The sequence below is a fragment of the Ambystoma mexicanum genome, chromosome 4q, assembly GCF_040938575.1.
Source record: "Ambystoma mexicanum isolate Mex_15411 chromosome 4q, UKY_AmexF1_1, whole genome shotgun sequence".
Taxonomy (NCBI): domain Eukaryota; kingdom Metazoa; phylum Chordata; class Amphibia; order Caudata; family Ambystomatidae; genus Ambystoma; species Ambystoma mexicanum.
In genome coordinates this window covers 453,519,263-453,545,644 of record NC_090928.1, presented here as the reverse complement: position 1 = coordinate 453,545,644, position 26,382 = coordinate 453,519,263, and positions in this window count along the sequence as shown.

The following is a 26,382-nucleotide window of genomic DNA, read 5'->3' as shown; positions in this document are numbered from 1 at the left end:
CGCCTTCTACATGGTAATGACCTCAACCTGCTACATATGGTGGCAATTCCCCCCTCTCACTATGCGATCATCCTTTAGATTCCTCTGGGCAAGCCATAGGCTCTGCATCCTATCTTTAGGTTGGTAAAAATCTGCCCATCTCACTTCCTTGTCTGTCTGAAAACATCCCTCGGGACCGCATGCACTTTCTCCCTCCTCCCTACTGAAGGTTTCTCTGTCTTCATGTGACATATCTTGTCCCCAACTAGCATGGCTTTCACATTTCTCATCTCTGTTTAATGTCAGCCTGTCCAAAGGCAAGGCTCTGTGCTCGAGACTAAAAAGGCTTCCTTCCTTGCCTCGTGACTGGAGAACCATAGATCGATCTTCTTTTCCCTTACTTCTCGATTCACTTTTTGTCCTCATCTCCTGATAAGCTTTGTCGATCCTATATCCAATGCTTCCTATCTCAAAAGTCTCATCTAGGTTTACCCCAGACGGTCCTGGGATTGCTTCTTGCGACAGGAGAAACTCCTCTATGTCCCCCCATGATATTACTGGACTCGGTTCCATCAACTCTTTCTCAATATGATCAATGTCGCGTGCACTCTGTCTCCTTTTTCGCTGCATTTCTTCGTCAAATTCCCTTTGTTTCTTCACTTTCCACCAAACTCTTTGCTTCTCCTGTCTTTTCACTTCTCTTCCCTTGTTTGCCTTATGCACCTCTTAGTCTTTGCGTCTTTGCACTCTTTTATCTCTTAATTGCTGTTCTTCCTCCTCTTCTCTCTTCTTTTCTAGCTTGTCTCATTGTTCAATTGCTCTGTGTCTGTTGTCATACTTTCTTTTATCCTCTGCTCTTTCTTCCTGTCTTAACTGCTCCTTCTGATACATCTGCTCTCTTCTTTGTCTACGCTTCCCTTTGTACTCATCTTCTTTCAATCGTTTCTCTCGTTCCCTGTCTTTTTTATCCTGTTTATTTTGATCTTCCCCTTGCCTTACTTCCTTGATACTCTTCCCATCAGGCTTGAGCAGTATCTGTCTACCCACCCATTCATTATGTACAAGTGCTATCTCGTCAGCTTTGTCTTTTTCTTCTTTCCATCTTTTAATCTCCCTTTCTATATCTAGGGTCACATTTGATCGTTCACTCTTCTCTTTGTCTTGTAAGACCTTAGAGATCACTTCCTTCTCTGCAGTCCTTTCTGGGCCCTCGTCACTGCTATAAGCAGGCGGTTCATGTATTGGATTACTATATCCTGTCGCCGCTTTCAGTTCCCTTAATGGGTAAACTGCTTCATCTTTTGTACTCTCGCCATTTACTTCATGTACGGTAAGGGGAGCAGAAAGCTCAACGCCTTCCTCCCTACACTGGTTAAGCATCCAGTCTTCAGGAGGTGGATCTTCCCGTTCCTCTTGGTACACCTTCCAAAGCTATAAACTTGCTAAACTTTTTTCCAATTTCTTTCCTGTGCATGCAGCGTTCAAGTATGTGGTCATGTGTTGCAAAACCACTTTTGACAGCGATCCCACTTGCGGCCATGGTATGAACATTTTATTCTGCTGTCCCCTTAACACATTCTGCACAGTACTGTTTAAGCTTGGGTGTGTGTCTTGACAGTTGCTTACAAAGATGCATCAGCGGAGTAAAATCCCCCATTACGACGAGTCTCAATTGACTGTTGATACTTAACGTTATTTTACACAAAAATAATTTTCTGAAAAATAACAAATATGAGCATGCACCAATAGTCGCTGCTCCAAGCCTGTATTTCTCACTCTACCTCAATCAACCTATTTCAGCCGACGCCGACAATGAATAAATAGTTAGATTGTTCCCTTGATCGCTACTTAACACAGCCTATCGTTTGTCGCTCTTCCACACTTCAACTTTCAAATACATATAATACACAGACAGCCTTAGTCGACTACCACACATATCTTCTCAGCGCTCTTCGCTGCTACTCTCTTGCCCCTAAAAAATACTGCGATCGGAGTGTAAATCATTTTGTTTTATGGACCTTGTCCATATGTTGCCTATTATATCCACTTGGATTTCTTCTTTTAGACATTCCTTTAACGTAGGACTCTGGGCTACCTGTGACGCTCCTCGTCATTCATTAAACATCCAACCCCCCGTTACTTTATACTATTACCACATTCCCCAATATGTGTTAACTTTGCCACATCCCTCAATCTACTCACCATTCGCCTTTCGGCTCCTGACACTTGGAATTGTCTCCTCCATCAATTGACCACTGTCGCCTTCTGTCTGCTCAGCGCCTGTGGAAGCCAGGAGGGATTTTGTGAAAGAGGGTCCCGTCCCACCTGTATCTTCTTATCTTGCAAGAACGTCTATATTGGCCGTTCTCCACAGGAAGCCTTGTGATCCTCCAGCTAAATGGCAGAGGACGTCTGATTTTCCGAATACCTTAAAAGCCTACTTGGTCAACGGATCTGAAACCATCACCTCTGCTACCACGTGAACCTGAGAAGCGTGTCCGTTAAGATGAGATAGCAGTATCTGAGATGGATGGGGATCCAGAACTTACTCATACGTCAATAATCAGACCGACTCAGGAAGTTGCCAATGCATGCAACTGTTTTATTAACAATTATCTAAACCAGGGAGTTACAGCGATCATCAACGGACGTTCACTCGATTTCTCCCAAAGCATTTCATGAAAAAACACAATTGTTATACTAGAAATTAGTCACTGCTGACGTCATACTACGTGGCAAAGTAAGAAAACTTACTAGGGGATATAATAGGCTTAAAAGAAACATCTACGTATACTTCATCCACCTGGACGCCTCCTGTCCTTCCTCTGGATTCTTTCATGACCTTTGTGACTCTCTCTCACTCTCTATTCTCCCCTCTGGCACGATGCACACTGCAGGGGACACTCTGGATGTTCTCATCTCCTCAGACCTTCCCCTTTCTGTCCCTCTCACCACTCCTCTCTCCTGGAGTGATCACTTTCCCCTTCCCTCCCAGCTCACCCTCTCTACCCCTCTGGCCAAGCCAACTCCATCACTGCCACCCACCTTCTCGGTCATCCGACCCATGAAGTGCGTGTCAGTTGAGGTATTAGCTGCCACTTTCTCACCCCCCAAACTCCTTTGGCTGACTCTCACCCTGACACAGCCCTTTCCACGCTCCACTCTGCTATATCTGATACTCTTGATATTCTTGCGCCTGTCATGAGGATCCGCCTGAAGCCCAAGGCCAAGTGCATCCTCTGACAAACATCTCTGAATCATGTGCTACCACAGCAGGCACTGCAGTGGCCACTGAGCAATCTCCCACAAGAGCAGGGGCCTCAGTGTGCTTGGGATCTGGACTAGGCACTACAAGCATCTATGGTCTCTTGCACTCTACAGTAGGAAGAACCTCGAGTCCCATTGCAACCGCTTCCACCTCGTGAACACTGTGATTATTTTGGGATCAGGAAAGTAATTCCCTTACAATCTAATGAAATTGAGTCTCTTACTACTAAGCAGCCCTTGGAGGTTTCTCCTATCCAGGTAAACTCTTCCATTGCCACTGGGCGTTGGCTGGGGCAATCAAACCCTGAGACATTGCAATCTGGCCTGTGATGTACTGCACCCAATGTCACCTAACAGCAGTGCAACTACTATCTGCTGTGTCATCCAGTGTGGGAGCTTTATTCCCAAAAGAAGACATGTTTAAAAAGGCCTGAGTGTTTTCAGGAATTGGGTTCTCCTCTGGACCTGGTACCTTCCCCACCCAGAGTCACTAGGGCACATTCGCCACAACCTGGCCTAATGGGAATTTATCTGCTAGGCTGCACATACTGATGATGCCCACCTTCATGAGGCCAGCACGGGTATGACCTGCTTGGGTCTATCTTGCAGGCTGGACCTCCCTTCCTATTGGTAATGCCGTCACACAGAAAACATCCTTTGTCTGTTAGAGGTACCATTGCTCTTCTTTTCTGTGGGCGTCGACGAGCCATGTAGCTGTGATTTCCCATCAAAGTTTTGCAGGCCTGTCTTGGAAGAAGGGTGGGAATCTTTGTCCTTACCCTTATTTTGTTTACTTTCATCAGAATAATTTTCTTCTGCTTTGGGTGTACTCGTCTGAGCCTTTTTGTGGATACAAGTAGTCTAGGTGCAGTGCCTGTACTTAGTTACAGCCACAAAATGCACCGTCTTACCTAAAAGGAATTCTAAGATTTGTTATTTGCAAATTTGCAACTTCTGACTAATATTTTTGTCTGAAAGAAAACCGAGGGAACCTCCTGAGGTACTGGTTGCACTGTCGTAGATCAAACTCTACTAATTCTTATGTTATATAAAAAAAAGCTTCACTCCTTTCTCATCTTTGTTTAAAAAAACAAAGGCCTCTTCATTGAAATCTTCACATTCCGCCTGTGATTAACGAGGCTGAAAGTGTTGGCCAATGCATTTCGGACTGATCGTCCATTTTCAGGCATCAAACTGTCATGTAGCAGGAATGGGAAATGCCTCAGTATTGCTTGATTGGAAACATGCTCCAACAGGAAGTGATGTTGCTCACAGGAAGCTAGGGTCTAACAAACCGCTTATTTAAACTCATCTCCTGACCAAAGTGTCTGACCAGTTCAATTGTTTTCTGGTACCAGCACGAAGTGTTACATTCTACTAGGGGCATACATCACACTATGCATTGACTTTGGTCATATACTTTGCTCGAGAGTTGAGCTTAAGAAGCTGAGTATTAATGCATATGAATTCATATACAGTGGTGTATACCTGTTCACAATGCAATCCTTTTTTAAATATTTGTGTCTGGCCATTAAAGGCTAGCAAACAGATGTTCAGCCAGTGAATGTGATCTCGTCTTGCCTACGAATAATTGTAAGATATTTTCTCTGCAACCAGTATTTTGTTTGGTCACAAAAAGACTGCACACTAACAAAGCATTGTTAGATTTGTTATTCCAAACTTTGCAACTTGTGACAAATATTTGCTCCATTTGCCCATAAGATTTGCGGTGATTTAAAACCACTACTTCTAATCTTTTCCCGTCTAACAAGAAATATAAGAGATGTTCTCTACAATTAGTGTCTGGTCTGGGCAGAAAAATATTTTTCAATCAATCATAATGACTGAATAAAAACGAATGTTAAGAAGTGTTATTTTCAACTTCAAAACTTGGGACAAGTATCTGGTCAGGCCAGTAAAGACAGTGGTATAAAGCCATTGGATGCAATACAATCTGCTGCCTGCACCCATACAATTCTGCAATGTTTTCTCCCTGTTCTGGCAAGAAATGTCACATGGATGTATGCTTTTTAATGCAGTCACTGACATGCACTATAGTCGGCAGTAGTGACACAAAAGTACCTTTTCAATTTCAATGTTTCACTTCTCCCTCAAACTTAATTTTCAACTTCTCTGTCATCTAAATCCTGTTCATTTTCAGCCTTTCCCTCTTCTAAGACCTATTTCCTCAACTGTTCTAGCACCCTCCTCTCTCTGTCTCTATTTAACAAGACTGACCCTGAAATTGAACCATGAATGTCTTAGTTACACAATTATTATTTTACTAAAAAGGGGTAATCACATAGACACCAAAACACTATACCTACCTCTTAGAAGCTACGTAAAACTAAAAAAAGAGTCCTTTAAAAATATAAAACAAAGTCCTTCAAAAATATGTGTAAAAGTCCTTATAAAGTGCACTTTAAAATCTATCTATAAAGGCCTTACTTGGGAGGCACCCTGGCTAGAGCAAGCTCAAGGTCCTTGATGCTGCAGATCTCTGTTTTATAGCTTTGTGGTGGTCCAGCAAGGCAGACAGGGCAGCAGCAGTGTGTGGGGGCCCCAGAGTTCATTCACAGCTGGCTGCATATGCCAGCAGCCCAGCACATTTGCAGCAGAGTGTGTGGGGGCTGGGGGGGGGCGAGAGGTCCCTTTAATGGATTATGGCAGGGCTGCGTATGCCAGATGCAGCCTGGAGCTGTTTGCCGCAGCAGGGGCCCTGAGCCACTTTTTCTCCACCTAGGCCATGTCTGCCAGCAGTGGCCGGGGGACTCTCAGCGTGCCTGCCTTGGAAGGGCCAGAATCAACCATGCTGCACTCCCCTTCCTGGGTGGGAAGCACTGCGTACTGAGGAGCAGCCTGGGTGGCAGATGGTTAACGAGCACCGGGAGGCGACAATCACATTTGGCACTCCCGGGTCTAACGGAGAGCACTACTCATTGACCTGGGCAGCAGTGAATTAGGCGCCCTTCCTGGTTACAGTGCTCTGCATAAAAGGCAGGATCAACAAGGTATTCTGCTCTTTTTTTTCAGGATGTGCTGGGCAGAGCACCGGCTCGATCCCCTGTCAAGAGAGTTAGGCAAACTGCTTTTCTAACGGCACTGCGCTCGGGCCCTCCCAACGTTCATTTTGTTTTGTTTGAAGGGTCCCCGTGTGGCTCATGCACTGGGAATCCGTCACTTTTTTGGATTCCTTTTTTTCCCCCTGGCAGGGGGTTACAGTATGCATCAATCTTGACCTCCAGATCGTTTTAGGTCTACCAGACACAGTCAGCTAAAGGGATTCCCCCAGAGTACACTAGGGAAGAACATGTGTCTATGCTCCTGGAGCTGGGAATAGAAAATTCATCCTTTTGTACCTACTGGCAGCTCTCACTTATCAACTTAAAGATTAAGGTTCCAGCTAAGATACTAGCATGCATGCTTGCTCCCCTCCTGTGGGCTCTCATCTCCCAGGCCGAATGGGATGTGCCCCCAGTCAATCCAAGCAATTTAACGTTCATAGACTATTCAACGTCATATACCATGTTAATTCTGTCCTCCCTGCTGCTGCGCCTCTTTTAGCTAGAAAAGATTTTTGACCGGCTTCACTGGCCACTTTTATTCTAAGGGTTGTGTAAACCAAGCTTGGGAGAGCGGTTCCTATCAATGATAAAGATGTTCTTAGTTTAGTTTTAGTCTATTATTATAAATATAGCACCAAAGTTAGCCCGTAGTCATCAGGGTGCTAACAAAAATAACAAAGCAGTACAAACAATAAACACACACAACACATATAAAACAGTACCACAGGATACAGAAAAAAAACAATATTCTAAATGAAAAAATACAAAAACAAGTGGGTCAAAATAAAACGTATAGGGACAACTGTGCCAAAATAAACCAGTAATGTGATAATTAAGTATAAGTAAAGCTACTAGTTCCAATGAGGAAATGCTTTACAACTGGAGCCAAATGCATTATTGGGTAAAAGCATGCAAAGTTAACTTTCATTCGCAAATCCATCACAATGTTCAGGATGGAGAGGACGTCAGCTGTCAATCCTTGGAGAAAATCTTTGCAAATGCTAATAAAATGCAGGAGGTTGCTACCACAACATCCAACCAACACACAGGGCCTAATTCACAGGAGCGTGTTACAATGGCAAAACCCCATTGGAAAAGGTTCTGTGAATTAGGCCCACAGTCTCTCTTTTCCTGGGCGCCCCAACTGTCTAATTCGATTTGTCAAAGGACCTTAAAGTCCGAGACTCTGATGATACCGAGCCCAGTTTTCTGGCAAAGCCATAACATCAATTCATTCTCAACAAATCCTTGGATTCATACCCTGGCGGCTTTTCCACATTGGCAACTAAGACATATTTTTTATCCATAATAAAATCTATCACTGTCTTATCGTCAATCATATTAAGAAACCAAGGGAGATAGACACACGGGGAGAAAAAATAATTCATTTTAGAATGTAAATACAATCGACTCAGATGGGGGAAGAAAGGGGATAAGCTCAGTCAGTAGTAACAAGTATATATTCATATTTTATTAATATAGTAAACTTACAAAAGACAATAATGTCAAACTCAATTTGGTGGCAGGGGCTGGTAGGCTCGGTCAGTTTTTAATTGTGTTTTTTTAATTTCATCGTTTGCAGAATAGGTGGTTTGAAAATGACTCAAGACGAAACTCAACTGAATATTTAAACAACAGCAAGCCTAGATATGAGTCAAACTTTATATATGTTCTTGTACATTGATTGTTGAACATTGGCTTGCAGTGTTTGTGTCCTGACGAATATCAGTCCCCCTTTTTTTGGACTAAACTAGATATAAGTACTCATCAAAACTACAAAAAACAAGATATTTTGGGACATGCATTATATAAGCACATGCAAGATATTTGTAGTCGACATTCAGCACTTTTTCTGTTAGCCTTTATGCACTGTTTTAGCACTTTACGATACTTTGCACTTTTGCCATCAGCATCTACGCAATTGAGGCATTACTTACAAAAAATTACTTACAGAAACTTAGCCATAAGCCCTATGAAAAATAGGTATAACATGAGCGTTTGGCTAGTTATCACAAAGACAATTTTTTAGGGTTATTTTCAGATGAAAACTCTCTCTCTATATACAGATTATATATTGTTATTTCATGCAGTATTAAATTGAAATGTTTTTTAGAACTTTCACACCTTTGTATATATTTTATGATTAATACTTTGTCAATTTTTATATAACTGTGTTTACTATGCTAATAAAATATGAATATATAATTATTCCTACTGACCGAGCTTATCCCCTTTCTCCATACTCCTGAGTCGATTGTATTTACATTCTAAATTGAAAAAAACCTTTTTTTCCTGTGTGACTATCTCCCTTGGTTTCTTGATCTTATATGTTCCCCAGGTCCTCGGTGAAGGGGATACCCATCCTTTTGTTGTAATTATCGTCAATCATGGGCATATGAGTTTTACATATACGCAGGTCCTTGACACCACAAGACTTGCTTTTAGAACTGTCTGGGCGGCACAGATATCAAATGAAGATGCTTGCGGAAACTCTATGGTTGCCATTAATGGAGAAGATATAAAAACTTAGGGGACAGATGTAGAATCATGTGGTTTAGAAAAATATTTCTTTGATGAAATGCTCATATTTCCATGGAAATCCATCTGACAGTGCTGATTAACCATAATAGGTTCGGAACAGTTTCCAAGAAATTATCTACATTGTCCGGCCTAAACTGTCTGGCCGAAACTGACAGTTAACTCCAGAATTATATTTTCTTCGACGAGTCGCCATTCATCGCCCTTTTACTTGGAGTACGCACTGATGCCCCATAAAATAAGTAATTAAGTTCAAGGTGTTACCCTTTAATGCGTCCCCCAGAACGTCAGTATGCTCTTCGTGGCGGGTCTCACACTTGGCATTGGGGAAATTATAAGTCGACTGGGCTCCTTATATGGATAAACGTTCTTTCTTCAAATTCTGTTTTATTCAAATTTCACATTTTGAATTTGCATTTCCCAAAACCGTTCTCTTTTCATTTATCAGGATCTTTCCATGTAACTCTTTAGTGCCTCTCTAATGAACCCATTCTCCTGTCTACCTGGGGCACTTGCGGAATTGGATTTTGAAATGTTCGGAATGAGGGAGCATTTTGCTTTTCTTAATAACCCACATGCCCTAAACACTTCATAATCCCATCCATGCTAAATAATAGCAATGCCTGATACATTTTGACGTAATAATTGTATATGGCAAAATGATGGTACCCGCTGGCAAATGATATGAGTACCTAGGCATATGATATCGATACCTGCCAACATGTTAAAAAAAATCCCTTAACAAAGGTTAAAACGGCTGTCTTTGCCCATGCTGGCTGTTATCCGGTATCCCTACAAAATATCCCCACCAAAAATATCGCAGTACATATGGCCGTTTGTCTCGCCATAGGCGATATTTCTGGGGGGGGGGATAATTTGTGGGAGTGGGGGTTGCAGGGGTCTCCCCTGCACATTTTAAAATAATGCAGTGGTTGTGAGGGTGTCCCCCGCAGGGTCCATGGGTCAATATCGCCGCTAAAATTATGGAGATATTTTTGTATGGTGCAGGGATATTAACACATGGAACCACATGGAACCTGTTATCCCTTCAGGTGCAAGGCCACAAGGCCAGATGTATGTTTATTGTGAGTATAATCTTTCAGCACTACAATTCCATATGTTTAAAATGGTGAAATAAAGGCATGCAGATTGCCCAACCAAAGAAGGCATTTCTGGGCGTCGGGAAAGTGCCAGTGTGGGACGAGGAAGCGTCGAGTTTCCGCCCTGCCAAAGGGCCACGCGAGCCTTGATGATGAGTACACAAGCTGCAGATGAAAGTAATCAGAATGTTTACACGGCTCCAGTGGACGGAGGAGAAGAAAGACTTCCATTTCATTTCAGACACGTCGGGAGGTTTCTCATTAGGCCCTGCAGCTCGCAGGTATTAATCACAACAATAAATGCTCCTGCCCTGAAATATGACACGCTTCGTACTCAAGAGAAATGACCGATACAACTCTTTTTCTCATCAAATTATTGGAGATAAAATTAATTGAAAAAGGCCTTCCCAGGTGGGTTGCATAGTTAGCTACTTCGGGAGACACTTTGCGGGGACCTCATCCATTATTTTGAACAGCACAGCTGGTGAGTGCCAATAATTAAGCAGAGTCATCTGCATTTGCCTGCTCTCTGATGTGATGGAAGCCAGTGCGTTTGATAGCTAATTGCCAGACTCGCTCCTGCACCTTGAACTTTGGGCCGGAAAAGTTTGGAGAGCTTCCCTGAGAGAGATTGCCTCTTCTAGGCCATTATTCTCTCCGACATGTTGTCAAGGCGGAAAGCAATAATATTGTATTGCTCGCGGTGCCGTATATACGTGGCAAAGTGTCAATGCATTTTACATACAAACTGCACATTTTATTATCTACCAATTACATGCGACGAGCAATCTCTCTGCCTCAGGAGGGTTGAAAAGTAAACCTGCTGAAGCTTAAATATGTGTCACTTATAGCTTTACTGATCTGATAGGCTACACGAATGATGAAGTGCTGATAAACTTATTTGTGGTCAATTTTTATATTTCATTGATTGCCCGCTAAGAAAAAACAAACCTCATTTAGGGCCTGATTCACAGAAGCAGTTTATAATGGCACAATCCTATAGGAAAACGCTCTGTGAATCAGTCTTTTTATGACATCACCCTATTCTTTTTAGGCGTGACTTGCTGTGTGCTGTAGTCAAGGCATTGATGCACAACAACTGCCCGCCCTCACATATGCCATACTCTATCTAGTGCACACTCAGGGGCGAAGCACAAGAGAGCAGGTCCGTGTGCTCCGTTCACTCACTTTAATTTGGCGCTCAGCTCGCGCGCGCGCACGCTTTCCTTTATTTCACGCTCTTGTGAGCTTGTCCAAGATCAGGTTACCTACCACGCATGCGCCTGGCCACCCAAACCATTAAATCCAGCAGTGACTGATTGAGACACTGCGGTTTTAGTTATTCACTCTTTCTTATAAGATTTATTTCAACAAAACGAAGATTCAAAAACGCATTATTAAGCAATAATAGAACATTAAGAGCCCATTACTAGTTTGTAACGGCCTTTGGGCCAAGTTAAAAACCAGAGGAAGCCGAGGGCGTTTAATGAGGGCCAAGGTCATAGCCATCTGGTAATGGCCTGGGGAGGGGTCATTAGCTATTAGAATATTCCACCCCATCAGAGTAGAATGTTGTTTTTTGCAGTGGATGAGACAAAAACTAAACAGTGGAATGTAGGGATTAAAGATGTATATATGCCAATAGTACCCGGCATTGCGAATCCACAGGATACACTAAACGTGGATTGGCTTGTTTCCGAGCCATAACACAGCGTAATACTTTGGACGCACGTACTGTGCTTCGTGTGCCGGGTACACTCTCTTTTTTTCTTCTGGAGACCATGGAAAGGGAGAAGGGACCACAGTAGTCCCTTCTTCCTTTTCCAAGGTGGCCACTTTCCTCTCATTCATTAACACGAAGCAACTTGGCCCGAAATGGCCCCCTGTTGCTCCGTGCTAATGAAGCAGTACGCGCATTCTAGTGTTCCTAGAGCTAACGCATACTGCTACAAAACCTTTTCAAATGGCAATTGAAATGTAATGTTCTATTTAAGCCTTTTATACAACCGTAAGTTATCTGCCCTGAAAACTGAGACAAACGAACAGTGCAAGCCCATCAATCCCTGCACGGCCCGAAGGAATGGTACATAAGGCTATTAGTGCAGCCCTTATTTAAATTAACCAATTAGTTAAAAAAGCTATTTTCTATTGTGTATTTAGTTATTAAACGTTTACACATTTAGTACAAAAATAGAACAACTATTATGTGCATCAGAAATTTCAATACATATATCATCAGCATAATTAATTCAATCAGTAAAACAAAACATGCTAAAATTCATTCATATAAAAACCTCAAGAACAGTACATATTTTCTCCCAACAAAACCTGAATACCAAGTAGACCCTGAACCACTGCAATTATCAGAGAAATTTGGTGGCCACTAAGAAGCCTATTCCAGAAATCCTCACATGACAAGGAATCGTTGCTGTAAACAAATTTTCCAAATAAATTGCATCTTAAATTATAGGTTTCTTTGCAATATCTCATAAGTTGTTTTAAAGTTTCCTGTGAATAATCATCTTTACCAAGTCTGCAGCACCATTTATTGCACATTATATTTCCAATCGGGCCCCATCAGCCAAGGGTGCCCAAGAGATTAAACCTAAAGCTCACATAAAGCCAACAATAAAATGGACTGAGAAAAGTGCATACATATTTAGGCAGCACATTGAAAGGGTAGGGCATTTTACCATATTCTTTAAAAAGTTTATATTTGGAAATAGACTTCTGGTGCCTGCTCCATTCCAGTATTGAAACTTTTCTTTTCAAACTGGTCAGGTTGATGATAAGTTGATCTTTAGAATGTGTTTATAATCATTAATACATGTATCAAAGACAAATGACTGTCTAGAGTGCAACACAATATTTAAATCAATACACAAGGAGGCAGAAGGAGGATTTAAAATATTCCTATATGCGTTTTGTTTATTCCATAGAATAAATGACTTTCAGGATTGTAAATGTAGTTCATGCTTGATTAAAATGAACAGGGTGCAGAACTTGTAATTCATTCCAAATATTTCTGGTACAATTCCAAACCATAAAGTAGGGAAGGAGGCAACACCTTAACCACATAAAACCTTAATAGAGGCAACATAGAAAATGTGAAAAACCTAAAGTTTATCCTACACATTTGTGCTAAGAAAGGCATCAATTTTAACCCGATTGTCATCTCCAGATCATCAGAAACCACTATCAGCTCGAATAAAGTAACCAAAGTATTTCAATCCTTTAACCACAGTTAAGTTGTTTCCATCGATTGACCAATTGCAGTTTCTGTGTTTAGCCCTACGCCCTGAGATTGTCATAACTAGTGGTTTTGTTGTATTTAGTTTAAGATTATTATTCTTTAGATACTGGTCTAGACAGAATAATGTTGTCAGCAAATAACAATGTCTGCACATGGAGATTTTCTAGTTTGGGTGGTAAAGAGTTAACCAAAGACAAGTTTTCTATAGGATCAGATAGATATAAATTGAACAACTCTGGGGCAAGGACAGAAGCATGTCCCACAAATGTTTCTAACGAAGTGCCCAGTGTGACCCCGTTCTTCAATATCACCTGTATAGTAGTTTTAATGTCAAGGGGTACAAGCGGATTAAAAAGTCCACCTGGTAAATCCCAGTGATAAATCTTGTTCCACAGCCTCATACGCCAGGCTCTGGAGCAAGCTGACTATCAGGCCATTCAAAAACATACCATAATATTTACAGAGTCCTGTTTGGAATTTGGTCAGGTGCTTTATTGTACTAGCCCAAACCGAGAGATCACCCAAGAATAATTATGTGAAGATCTTGTAATTGGGCAACAGTTTGCAGGGTTTTGGAGTCCGCCCTTCTTAAAAATTGGTACAATATAAGAAGCATGTCAAGAAATTGGCAAGGTTACTCCCACAGATATGGTATCAAAGAGAGTGGCTAACAGCCCTGACAATAGCTCCTGAATTTGCTTCATAGCAGAGGAATTTCTGCATCTCTTGATCTTACACACAATGGCCTGACGTGTAAAAGAACCATACCAGCGACCCAGAGTGTTAAGATCAAATAATAGACTGATAGGTATTGGTAGGCCAAATGTACTCATGAAATGGTTATACCAAACAGAATTCAAAATTACATTATTCCAGGGCAGAGGTCAGCTCAACATGACACATATCTGTTCTAGTGATGTTCTTCCAAAGGATTCCTGTATTGAATTTGTTACTGATGGACTGTTGGGTATTTTGTGTAGATTGGGGCCTAGCAGTATTTTCTTACCGCCAAAAATAAAATAATTCAGTAATAATCACTCATTGCATTCAGATTGTGTTGGGGCCTAGCTGTATTTTCTTACCGCCAAAAATAAAATAATTCAGTAATAATCACTCATTGCATTCAGATTGTGTTTGGTATTATAGAAATATAGTGGATATGCATTATTTCCGTACACAGATATATTTAGTTAGTATACCTTTTGTTGGTGGTATGTGTTGTTGGTGGTATTTCTGGTGAGCATAATTCCTTTGTTTTATATGTGACCCCAATATCCAGAACCCCTTATTTTTGTTTAGATTGTTTGTGTGATCACTAGAGAGACCTCAGGCCTACATTTCAGAAACACCACATTTTCATATGGAGTGCCACCTTGGGCTGTTCTCACTGATTTATCTACACCAGCGAGTTAAACATGTGGTATATCTCTAATTTATTTACATTATTGAACTATATCCAGAAGTCTCTCTTTCTGCTGACTCATTTACCTCCAGCAGACTATGTTGTTATGTTCCATTCAGAAGCCACACACACACTTATACACTGCTTAAAACTCTTCCCCATATTACCAGTGCTATAATGGTAGATGCACTAAGAAAAGAGAAAAACAAAAATACACTAAACATCTGATTTCATATATTTTGTGTATTATAAACAATTGCATTTCAACACCTTTTTACCCTTTTTACAGAAATAAATGGAAAATGCACAGCAACAGCATTATCTGTAACAAAATGAGAAGAGATGCGGCAAGAGAATATTCAATTTGCAACATTAGACATGTTGATTAAATCCAGGAATTTCCTCTTCTACTCTGCCTGAATAGGTTTCGCACACACACACCGCCCCGCACTCTGCAAGATAATTACCGAGCTTCTTCTGCATGCAAATTCCTCAGGCTGGTCGCCTTCTGGAAATGGCTCAGTGCTCCCTCTTAAATTACCCTAGCAAGGACGTGCATCTGCCGTCACTCAAGCCAGGGCTTATTGACTGGAATTTCCCAGCCTGTGCAGCAGTGCACTGGGACCTTCTTCTCAATCAGGAAACTCCCCAGCCACACCAGCCAAGTCTTTCTCCGAGCTGTGCAAAATGTCTTCTCCCTTTCTTTCTCTCTGAGATTCTACAGGAAGCCTCTGTTACAGCCCCTAATATGATGCTTGTCCAATAAGGATCCACAATGTCATACCTCCCTTCTTCGAACAATGGCTTACTTTTACAGCAAGCAACTGTAACAAAACTGATTTCCTGCTTATTCGAGTTTTTGCTTCCTGCAAATACTGTGGACAGAGCACAGAGAGAAGCAAAAAAAAAAAAAATCGGGATGCACGTTTAAAATGAGCCTGTCTTTTCTACCTCATTTTACACTGGAGAACACATTATGATGTTATTTGATTATTATTAGTGATTAGTATTTGTTAGTTGTATTAGTTCATTAATTATCTAATGTGTCTCCTGCAACAGAGGAGAAGGAAAAAATGTGCTTTTAAAATGAAAATATGGTTTGTTTTTGACCTGTGTAGCCTGTCTTCATTTACATGTCCATATGTTACACTGGCAACACATGTCTTGAAACAATTGCATCATAGCAATACCTTGAACCCATGCTGTGGCGCTGCACTCGAAAAACACACCATACATTGATCTCATGCAGTGGCGCTCCATTCCAAAAACACACTATACATTGATTCTGTGTATTGGTGCTATGCTCCCAAAACATGCTAAATAATCCTACAGGACACAATGTACTGGCTATTGGATATAGCCAGGTGAATAATGTGCCCATTTACCCAATTTCTATGATTTTGTTTAAGCAACTGTGGTCTGTGTTTGTCAAGAGTCAATATGGTTAAATCACAAGCTATATCACCCGATTTTCCACAGAGAATCCTCTTTCTGTCTGCAATGGTAGCATCATATTTATGTTTTAGTGCAAATTGCCTAACAGACCCGTTAGGAAAATTAATAGACACAACATCTAATACAGATTTAATGAGTATAGAGATGCAGGCAGAGTCATACAGGCTCTCTTCAAGAGTTCATCAATACCCAAGGTATCCCGAAGAATGGTCCCATTAACATTATTAATAACCTTGTGAGACCACTGTAATTGTTGATTTTGGTTAACAGTTGCCAGCAGCGGAGATATGGGAAGTATGAATTTTACGAACAAATTAGCATGGTCACTTAGCTGGGTTTCCATGATGCTCAGGGACCTTATTCTAGAAGATAATGACTCTGATGCAAAGATTAAACTAATCATGAACCTACTGCTACCTCTACACCTAGTATGCCACCCTCACATGTTACCTACTACATTATCATTCAGCATATTGTGAGCAATCAGCAATGAGAGTCTGACACAAGGTGGTCATTTTGTGGTTAAAGACTTTTATTAAATGAAAAATGGGTTGGGAAAATGACTCTCTGTAACATCTTAGCTAAGCGACAGGAGGCTTGCATTGCGGGAGAGAGACCTGCCTGACTCTACCATGGTTACCAGCTGTTCAGCTCATTGGTGGAGGAGTTTACACGAGCCCTTTGTCGTATATGGAATGTGGAACCCGGCTTGAAGACTAACGGGTTTCCAGCTTCGTGTGACTTAGGCAGTCTCCCTCCTTTCTTCCCCATACAATATTACTTAAATATATATATGTATAATTATACCCATATTATATATACAATAAATATTATCCTATCTTACTGACTCACATAACAAGTGTCATCTCTGAATCCCCATACGACATTTGAGGACAAGGATTTCCCTGTATTGCACGGAGCCGCTCCGCTCATGCCCCAGCGTTGTAGCGGCATCGAGTGCGGTCCTGAAGGTAACGCGCGATTTCATTGACCAAAGGTGTAGTGACCATGTAGCGCGATCGATGTCCTGCGTGCTGTGTACAGAGCCGACTGTTCTGCACCTGTTTTGCATTTTTTTCTTCCTGTTTTGTCACGCGCGCATTGCTTGTTTGGCCCCGATCGAAAGTAAATGACTCTTAAAGGCACATACAAGCATTTCTGCATGTAAATAAGAGCAGATGATGTACTGTGCGCCGACAATGTGGAATAAGAGCATTTCGTGGAGAATATTTATGTAAAGCTACACGGGCAATCTACACAGGTTGCACCAGTGATTGGAGATTGTTCCAGGGAAATCTCTATACCAGCCCATCACCCTCATTTATTCCACATGGAGTAGTATTGTTGACAAACATCATTCAGGCATTTTTAAAGGACAATTGGTACACTAAATTCGGCGAGACAGTATCAAGTGTTGTTAGTAATAAACATCTGTTAGGCATCTTAAAAGGCTATTGGGACACAACTGTGTACAAGTCTGTACATAGTGTAGTTTTTTCACCTTTTACCATAGTGTAACATTACTTTCAGCAGTGTCCCCCACCAGTTTTTTTATGCCAAGTACTGATGAACCCAGCCTTCCATGGAAAAGATGGATCTAGTCATTTGAGCACTATGCTGGGGTTGTTTGTGGTCCTAATTGCAGTGCAGAAAAAAGGAAGTCACTGTTGTTACATTGTTTGGGCCCAGCTGGTCAAGAAAAGTATGAAACCCTGTCAGAACTGTCAAATGAAGAAAGTGTTGATATCAATTAATATCAGCGTGCTGTCAAGAAGATTGACAAACACTTTGAGAAAAAAATAAGCATTATTTTGGAAAGGTACAAATTTGGGAAGAGAACACAAAAGGAGGGAGAAAGCATTGAAAAATTCATTACTGCCCTGAGAAAGTTTGCCAAGTCATGTAATTTCAATGAGCAGCTTGATGAGAGGCTAAGGGACCAGTTTATGCTGGAATGCCGCAGTGCCAAAGTGAGAGAAAAACTTTGGTCAGAAAATGACCCACCCTTGGACACAGAACTTCGTGCGGCGAAGGAAGTGGAACATACCGAGGAAAGTGTGAAAGAATTGGAAAATAAAATGAAACATGAAAATTGAGAATTGTAATAGCAAGTCTGTCAAAGCATCAAGTAATATTGCTGAAGAAAATGAGTCCATATCTATTGTCAATAATACTTCTGTCAGACGGAAGGTACCTAATAGACAATATGGATGATCACAGCCTGATAAAGGGAGATACACATCTAGTCATAAAGGGGCTGCTAGTGATTGTAACAGGAAAGATAGTCCCGACAAGCAAACCATGAACTCTAGAAGGAGATGCAAAGGAAGGTGTTACAGGTGTGACAATCACTGGGCCGATGACCCAGAATGTCTGGCTTTGAAGATCATCTGCAGCAAGTGCAAAGGCAAAGGTCATTATTCAAAGTGCTGCAGAATCCGTAATATCTCCACAAATTGGATAGGAGGCAACTCGGTTAGTGGCCATAGTGGTGGAGAAGAAGGTGAAGAATGCATATTTGTCATAACTGGTGATGATGATGAGGAAGTTCTGGAGAGTCCCAAAGCCATGGTTTCGGTTGATGATGTAGAATTAAATATGATGATTTGTACCGGTGCCAAGTACACACTGTTGCCATGACATCTATGGAACAAGGAGAAACATGAATATCTACATGAGACTGATATAAAGCCCAGAGTTTATGGCGGAGTGAAAATTGACACCACAGGGTGGTATTGAGGAAAGTTGAAGTTTAAAGATAGGAGAGCTAAAGGTAAAATTCACATCACCAATGTGGGCAGGACACTACTCCTAAATTGGACTCATCAGAGTAAATTGCAAGTCAAGTTAGACTTTACCATTGAAGAATCTGTGTTTGCCATAAGTAATGATGGAAGTAAAACGAGTAAGGGTCGTGTCACGAGTAAAGTAAACAACATGGATATCATGCAAGCTGTTTTTCGAGATGGTGTGGGATGTCTTCAGGGCTATGTGCATCAAATACGGTTGAGACCAAATCATAACCTTGTAGCCCAGAAATTGAGAAACATTCCTTTGTCCATGTGAGATGAAGTCAGAAAGGAGATAAGAAAGATGGAGGAAATGGGGATTATTGAAAGCATTGATGCTAGTGAATGGATTTTGCCACTTGTTGTCATAAGAAAGAAATCTGGTAAACTTAGAGTAGATATGCGTGAATTGAATAAGTGTGTTATTCCTGATCGACATCCTCTCCCCAAAATACCAAAATACAAGAAATAGTCTCCACAATTGGACCTTCAAAGTTCTTTTCCACCTTGGATCTGACTTCTGCATACCACCAGATTAAACTACATAAGTTTTCCAGGAATCTTACTGCATTCCTCATGCCGGATGGGCTTTACCAATTCAGGAGGATGCCATTTGGGTTGGTGTCTGCAGCCTCGGTCTTCCAGAAGGTAATGCACAAAATGTTTGAGGGTGCAGCTGGTGTGATTTGTTTCCAAGATGACATTTTGGTCCATGCCGACAATCAAAATTTGCATGATGAGAGGTTGCATTATGTATGTGAGAAGTTATACAGAGCAGGAATGACTTTAAGTAAGGACAAATGTAAAATCAACTGTTCTGAAATAGAGTATTTAGGACATAAGATCTCTGCTGAAGGAATTTCTCCAAGACCTCAACTTGTTGACACGATCAATAAGATGCCAAGGCCGTGCAATAAGGAAGAAGTTCATACTTTTATTGGAATCGCAAAGTATTACTCCAAATTTGTCAAAGATTTTGCCATTCACACGGTTCCATTACGGAATTACTCAAGAGGAAGACTTTCGAGTGGAACAATGATTGTGAAGAAGAGTTCAATTTCATTAAAGTTGCTATAGGATCAGCTCCTGCTTTGAAGAATTGTTGCACCAACAAGAAGATAATCATCACGACTGATGCTAGTAATGTTCAGTTGGGGGCTGTTGTCACCCAAGAGGACAAAGGTTGTGAGGTTGTAATTGCTTTCGCTTCAAGGTTGCTTAAAGGGGCAGAGTTATCATATGCTGCAATCGAAAAAGAAGCCCTGGCGATAAAGTGGGCAGCTGAAAAGTTCAGAAGTTTTATATGGGGAAATGAAGTTGAATTCCGAACAGACCACAAATCATTAACTCATGTATTTATGTCAAAAGGTCTGGACAAAGTTTCTAATAGAATCAGAAGATGGGTGATAATTCTACAAGAATTCAATTACACAGTAGTATATGTTCGGGTGATAATTCTACAAGAATTCAATTACACAGTAGTATATGTTCCTGGAGTTAAGAATGTCACGGCTGCTTGTTTGTCTCGCCTAATGAATGTTTCCGAAATTGACGACGGGGAAGATGACATGGAAGTCATTTTAACTATTGAGGCAGCATCGATTTCAAAGTCTGAGTGAGACAATGCTGAGCGAATTGACGAGAGTCCCAAATGTTTAAAGCAGTTACTCAGTTGTCAAAAATCGTGGAACAAATCAAAATTTGAAGATGCAAACTTGGTTGCAGATGAGTTGCATGTTCATGACAAATTTGTTATGAGAGGAGATAAAGTCATTCCTCCTTCAAGTCTACGCCAGAGGGTTATAGAACTGGGACATGAAGGCCATCAGGGTATTTTAAAGACCAAACAAAGAATAAGGAATGACTTCTGGTGGCCAGGATGTGACTTACAGATCGAACGCTACATCGGGGACTGTATCCTTTGCTGTAATGATGAAAAAAAATGTCTGGGTGTTAAACAACCGATGGTGATTACTGAGATTCCTAGCAAAGTATGGAAGGATGTGGGCATGGATATCTTAGGCCCAGTGTGTAGATATGGAGTGCAAAAGTATTGTCTGGTGATTATAGATATCCTCACTAGGTGGATGGAAGTGCTTATTGCATCTAGTATTATGGGGAAAACAGCAACTGATTTTCTATCTACCATCTATGAGAGGGGAGGATACCCAGGGAGCATTCTTTCTGATAATGGTACACAATTCAAATCCAAAGAGGTAGCAGATTTCTGCAATAGATATTCTATTGTACATAAAACAAGCTCGATATACCACCCCCAGACAAATGGGATAGTTGAACGCTTCAACAAAGTATTGAAAGAGACAATCAGAATGTCTTGGTCTAACGGTATGAACTGGGAGGAAGCGGTCAAAGATAGAGTGATTGCTCATCGTTTTACACCACACTCCAGCACAGGTCTTTCACCTTTTGAACTCAGTAGGGGAAGGAAGGCCAACACCAAATTGGCTCCTGTGTGGTTAGATACCAAAGGTAATGGGTTGGAGAAGGATTTTGGTACAGTGTGTGACAAGATCAGAAGAGTTCAGAGAAAGAACAAAATTGTTTATGACAAAAAAAATGTAGTGACAAGTATGATAAAGTTTCTGTGGTGGGCAAGCTGGTTAGAGTTCTACTTCCGTCCGCTCTTAGAGTGGGCCCAAGTAAGTGGTCTATGCCTATTAGAGTAATAGAAGCCTTTAGGCATGCTGTCAGAACGGGAGATGTAAGGGTCTGGAATGTTGAGAGGATTTGGGTATGTGAGGACAGGAAACATAGTATGGATGGTTTATAGACATAATTTCGAAATCAAAAATTTCGAAAGTCAAAAAGTCGAAAAAAAATGTCGAAAAAAATAATGTTGAATTTATTTTTTATGACGTTTTTTTTCGAAATGGGGGGGTTCCCCCCAACCCCCGTTTTTTCTTTTTTTTTTGTTTTTACCTTTTTTTATATAAACTAGAGCCCAAAAAAAAAATATTGAAAAAAAAATAATTCGACATTTTTTTTTCCGACATTTTTGATTCGACATTTTTGACATTCAAAATGTTGTATTCGATATTATGACTGGACACCAGTATGGATGTGAAGGAAGGTGATCAGAGAGTTTGTGATGAGTTTGAGGTGAGGGAGAGGAGGTATGCATCTTGGGTTGAAACTAAGCCAAAATATGTTTCCTTGTCAGTCCGTCCCAGAGACACCGGTTGCAAGTCCAGATGGGGAAGATCTTATCAACCACCTAACGGATGGAGGACTATGTGTGACTTTTGCCGGATGGAGGACTATGTGTGACTTTGATTTTTGTTCTTTTACTTATCTGGGTTTTGTTTTTTTGTTTTTTTTTACTATTGTTTATCAACAATGTAAAGGAAGGGAGATGTGTAACATCTTAGCTAAGCGACAGGAGGCTTGCCTGGTGGGAGAGAGACCTGTCTGACTCTACCATGGTTACCAGCTGTTCAGCTCATTGGTGGAGGAGTTTACACGAGCCCTTCGTCGTGTATGGAACGTGGAACCCGGCTTCGTGTGACTTGGGCAGTCTCCCTCCTTTCTTCCCCATACAATATTACTTAAAAATATATATGTATAATTATACCCATATTATATATACAATAAATATTATCCTATTTTACCGACTCACATAACAAGTGTCATCTCTGAATCCCCATACTACACTCTCTGACCCTATTATAAAGAGGAGTTTCCCTACCTCAAAAATAAAAAACTAAGGATCTGTCTGTGTCAGGATGTCAATAACTGAAAAGCTGTCCTTGTGTCCAAAGCGTCCTATCCTGACCTTCACACTATAAACAAAACGAGAAAAGGTGCAAGAAAATGTCTTCAACCTGCTATTGGCAAATAAAATGTTCACAACTGAAAATAAGAATATTGCCAACTAAAATGTTCTCCAAGGTGGTAGGATGGCAATTGTCACTTTTACTAACAGTTCCTTTGTCTCTCTCCTTGATTCACAAGGTACCTGTTAAGGCAACAAGTTCTGTAATAGTCTCTTTAACACAGGGTTCTCCTCTGTTTAGAAAACACTGTCCTTCCTTATTATTTCTAGTAGCTTTGCAAATCTCCTGGTACTCTCCAGGACCCTTTATGCAATATAAACTTTCTGGTGTACTCTCCTGCCAGGATTGCTCATTCAATTTCCAACTGCCTGGGCGCTGGTGTACTTTCCTGCCAGGACTTCCCTTGTGATTTCACTGCTTGGTATACTCCCCTGCCTGGACTTTTTATGCGTTTCAATTGCCTGGTATTTTTCCTTTGCCAGGACTTCTTATGTATTTCACAGTTCCTTTGTACCAGTATAATTGTATGTGTTGTTCTTGACTTGGAATATATGTCTGCATTAATGTTCACTCAAACCTTACCCCACACTTGCATTTCATGCATCTGTGGCACACTAGGGTTTGAATCTGTACTTTGCCTTTTCTGCATTCAAACAAAATTTGTATTGGAGTTTGATTCTGCACTTTGCCTTTTCTGCTTTCAACCAAAGTTCTTGTATTCTGAGCAATAGCATCACATTCAAATTGTTGTTGGCATGGTCGCTAGTACACCCTGGGTGCACTCACCAGTGCTCTCCAGTGTTTCTGGTTCGGTTCGCGCTTAAACGCTGAAACTCTTTCACTCACTTTCCATTCTGGAATGCTGAGACGTCCTTCCAGCTTCCTTTGCGGCTTCGTGGTCACATGACTGCTTCCCTTCAGGTAACAGTCTGGAGAATGCTGCCTCGTCGAGCTGCCGAGCATGCATGCACTCTGTCGGGGTTCCCAGCATCTCCACGGCACTAGCTGCTCACGCACTGTGTTTCTCCTTCGATCCTGGTAGTCTTCACCTCTCTGCCACAACGGTACATGTTTCTCACGCTGACAAGCCTCTGCATATGAGCCGACGCATTCTCAGGCACTGCTTCCTTCAGTAGTGTACGATTGCCGTCTTTAAATGTCTCGCATACATGTCGTTTGGAAAAACAACTAGACTGCATGTTGTGCTTCAAGCTCTTGATATTTTGTACAAACTCCTTCATCCTCCTCGCCTCAGTACATGGGTGATTCTGGGAGTTGGATTCCATGGTGTGTGAACAGTTTTTCTTAAAGATTTTACATGAAGGTACCTCAGAGGCAAGAATTACTGTGTTGGAGCTTTGTGTGTTTAAATCATAGGTCGCGGTTTGGCCAAAAGGATGTTGAAAAGAGATTTCTTTATTCCCTCTACAAAGGGGAACCAATACCTGACAACATGCCATTCAGGCTTTGGGTATTAGAGGGTCTTCCCCAGGGAAAAGGGACTGGGTACACCATTTCTCGTCCATTGAAGTCATGACATCTCCCTGGTAGTTATCTCCTCCCATGTGATCCTCCCTCATATAAATGCCCCCAGGGTCAGAATCAGTTGGTAGCTGCCATCCTCTGGCCACATGAGAGGAGGTCATCGCCGGGGAATTTGTGATAACTCCATTGCATTCAGCACATTATTAATTTGCCAATTTGACTGAAAATTCATTCCAGACTTGCCCTCTCCTGTCGTGGGGTCCCCCGTACAAGACCATTGTTTGTGTAAAAGATTTTGTATATGTGCCAGGTATTGAGCAATTGAAGTCCCCCATTAACAAGATGTCTCCCGTCCTGTGTGTGTCATACCAGACAAGAAGAACACTTTCCAAAGATGCTAAAAGAGGGGAGGGATTCATTTTCATGGGGTTCCAATAGAGATGAATTAAAAGGAAGCAATTTGGCTTCCCAAGTCATACGCCTGGCCAGGACAAAGTTGTAGCCAAAATGGAATCTGACTCCAGGTCCCATAATTCTACTGAGGGGCAAAAATAGTTTTAACCCCATCAATAGTCCCCCATAGGGCCGACAGAGGGCTCCCTTCTGAACTTTGTTAAAAATACATTATAACCGTCTAGAATCAGGGAGACTTCTTGAAATGTAAATATTTCAAATTCGGATATATCAAACAAACCAGGGGAGGGTTTAAGGAAACTAAAGTGGCCTCTGGTGTTCCAGAATACAAGGGAGCAAACCTATGTGCTAAAGATTGTGCAAGCTGACCAGGCCAGTCGCTCTACTCAATGAGGTGACCAACCAAAACCAATTTTCACTCACAGGTATTCTGGTGGCTCAAGCATACTCCTTGATACCACTCTGGCACCGCCCCCTGTAGTTTACAGCACATGTCACTACACGTGCCCCAAGAGGGAAAATATGCTCGCTGGAATAGAATGATGGTTATTAGGCAGTTTACAAGATGATGAGACATCCAAACTCATTCCCATAAAAGTCTCAATTTCCTTCAGGATCAGATTTGAGATCAACTTAGATTTTAAATGGAGCACAGCCTTGTCGATGCAGTGTTCCTCGATGAATTCAATGGCCCTCATTAGGACCCAGGCGTTAAGGGGTTTAAGGCGCCGTAAACGGCGCCGACCCTTAACACCTGATTCCAAGGTCCCTTTGCAGGATGGTGATTTTAACGCCTGCTTTTTGCAGGCGTTAAAACCCATGCCGCAAAGGGACCTTGGTGCTAATTACGCCACCGTAGTTTACGGTGGCGTAATTAGCACCTTTCCCCATTCCCATTATGCCCTAATGGGCAAAAATGGGAATGGGGAAGGGTAAAATGGGAAATGGGGATTTACCGCCCCACTCACCTTGGAATGGGGCGGTAAATCCGCCATCCACCATGGTGTAAACATGGTTTACACCATGGTGGTAAGGGTACGATCCAGGTGTTAACTTACCGCCTGGGTCGTAATGAGGGCCAATATGTTGGATGTCAGATGAGGGAATCGTTGCAAATATGGACAAGATCGATGCTCTGTTCAATGGTGATAAATCTGTATCTTTAAAGATACTCACGAAGATAATGAGTGAAGACACTAAGTGATTTACAGGAGAGTTACAACTCAGCTTGATGGGCTTTTTGGTAAGAGAAGGGCTTGAATAGCCCTAAACTCCTCTAGTTGCGTTGAAGTGTGAGACATACCTGGAATTGACAACAGCCGCCGTATACGGGAAGCTATTGGCCTGGTCGAAGTGGCATACCACATTTATCCTCCTTCTGAACATTTCAACAAGAGATCCTTAAGATCCACCACTGATCCAGATGGTGCAAGGGGGACTTCCTGGGGAATGTCAGTGTGGTCTGGCCCAATATTGAGAATGTCTACTGGTTGGGACTGAGGAGTTGCTAGTACTCCAAACTAAGCCAATATGTATTTTTTCCCAAAGTTTTTTGTTGTTGCAGCAATGCCCTCCTTATTTTACTCAGTTTTCTTTTTCCTGGTTTTCTGGGATGGTCCCGCAAGACGAGACAATGAAAGATCAACCAGATCTTCCCCAGGTAAGACCATTATTTCAGAGGCAGCTGGATGTAGAGAGCGTAAAAACCTTCTTGCATTTCTCATCTTCTGGGCTCGTCCCTGCTGGGAATCTTTTGCTTTAGTTTGTTTCTCCCTCCTAGGATGAGCTAGTGGATCCTTTTCTGAACTGGGTGGAAGCAACACTACCTCTGTAGCACTCGC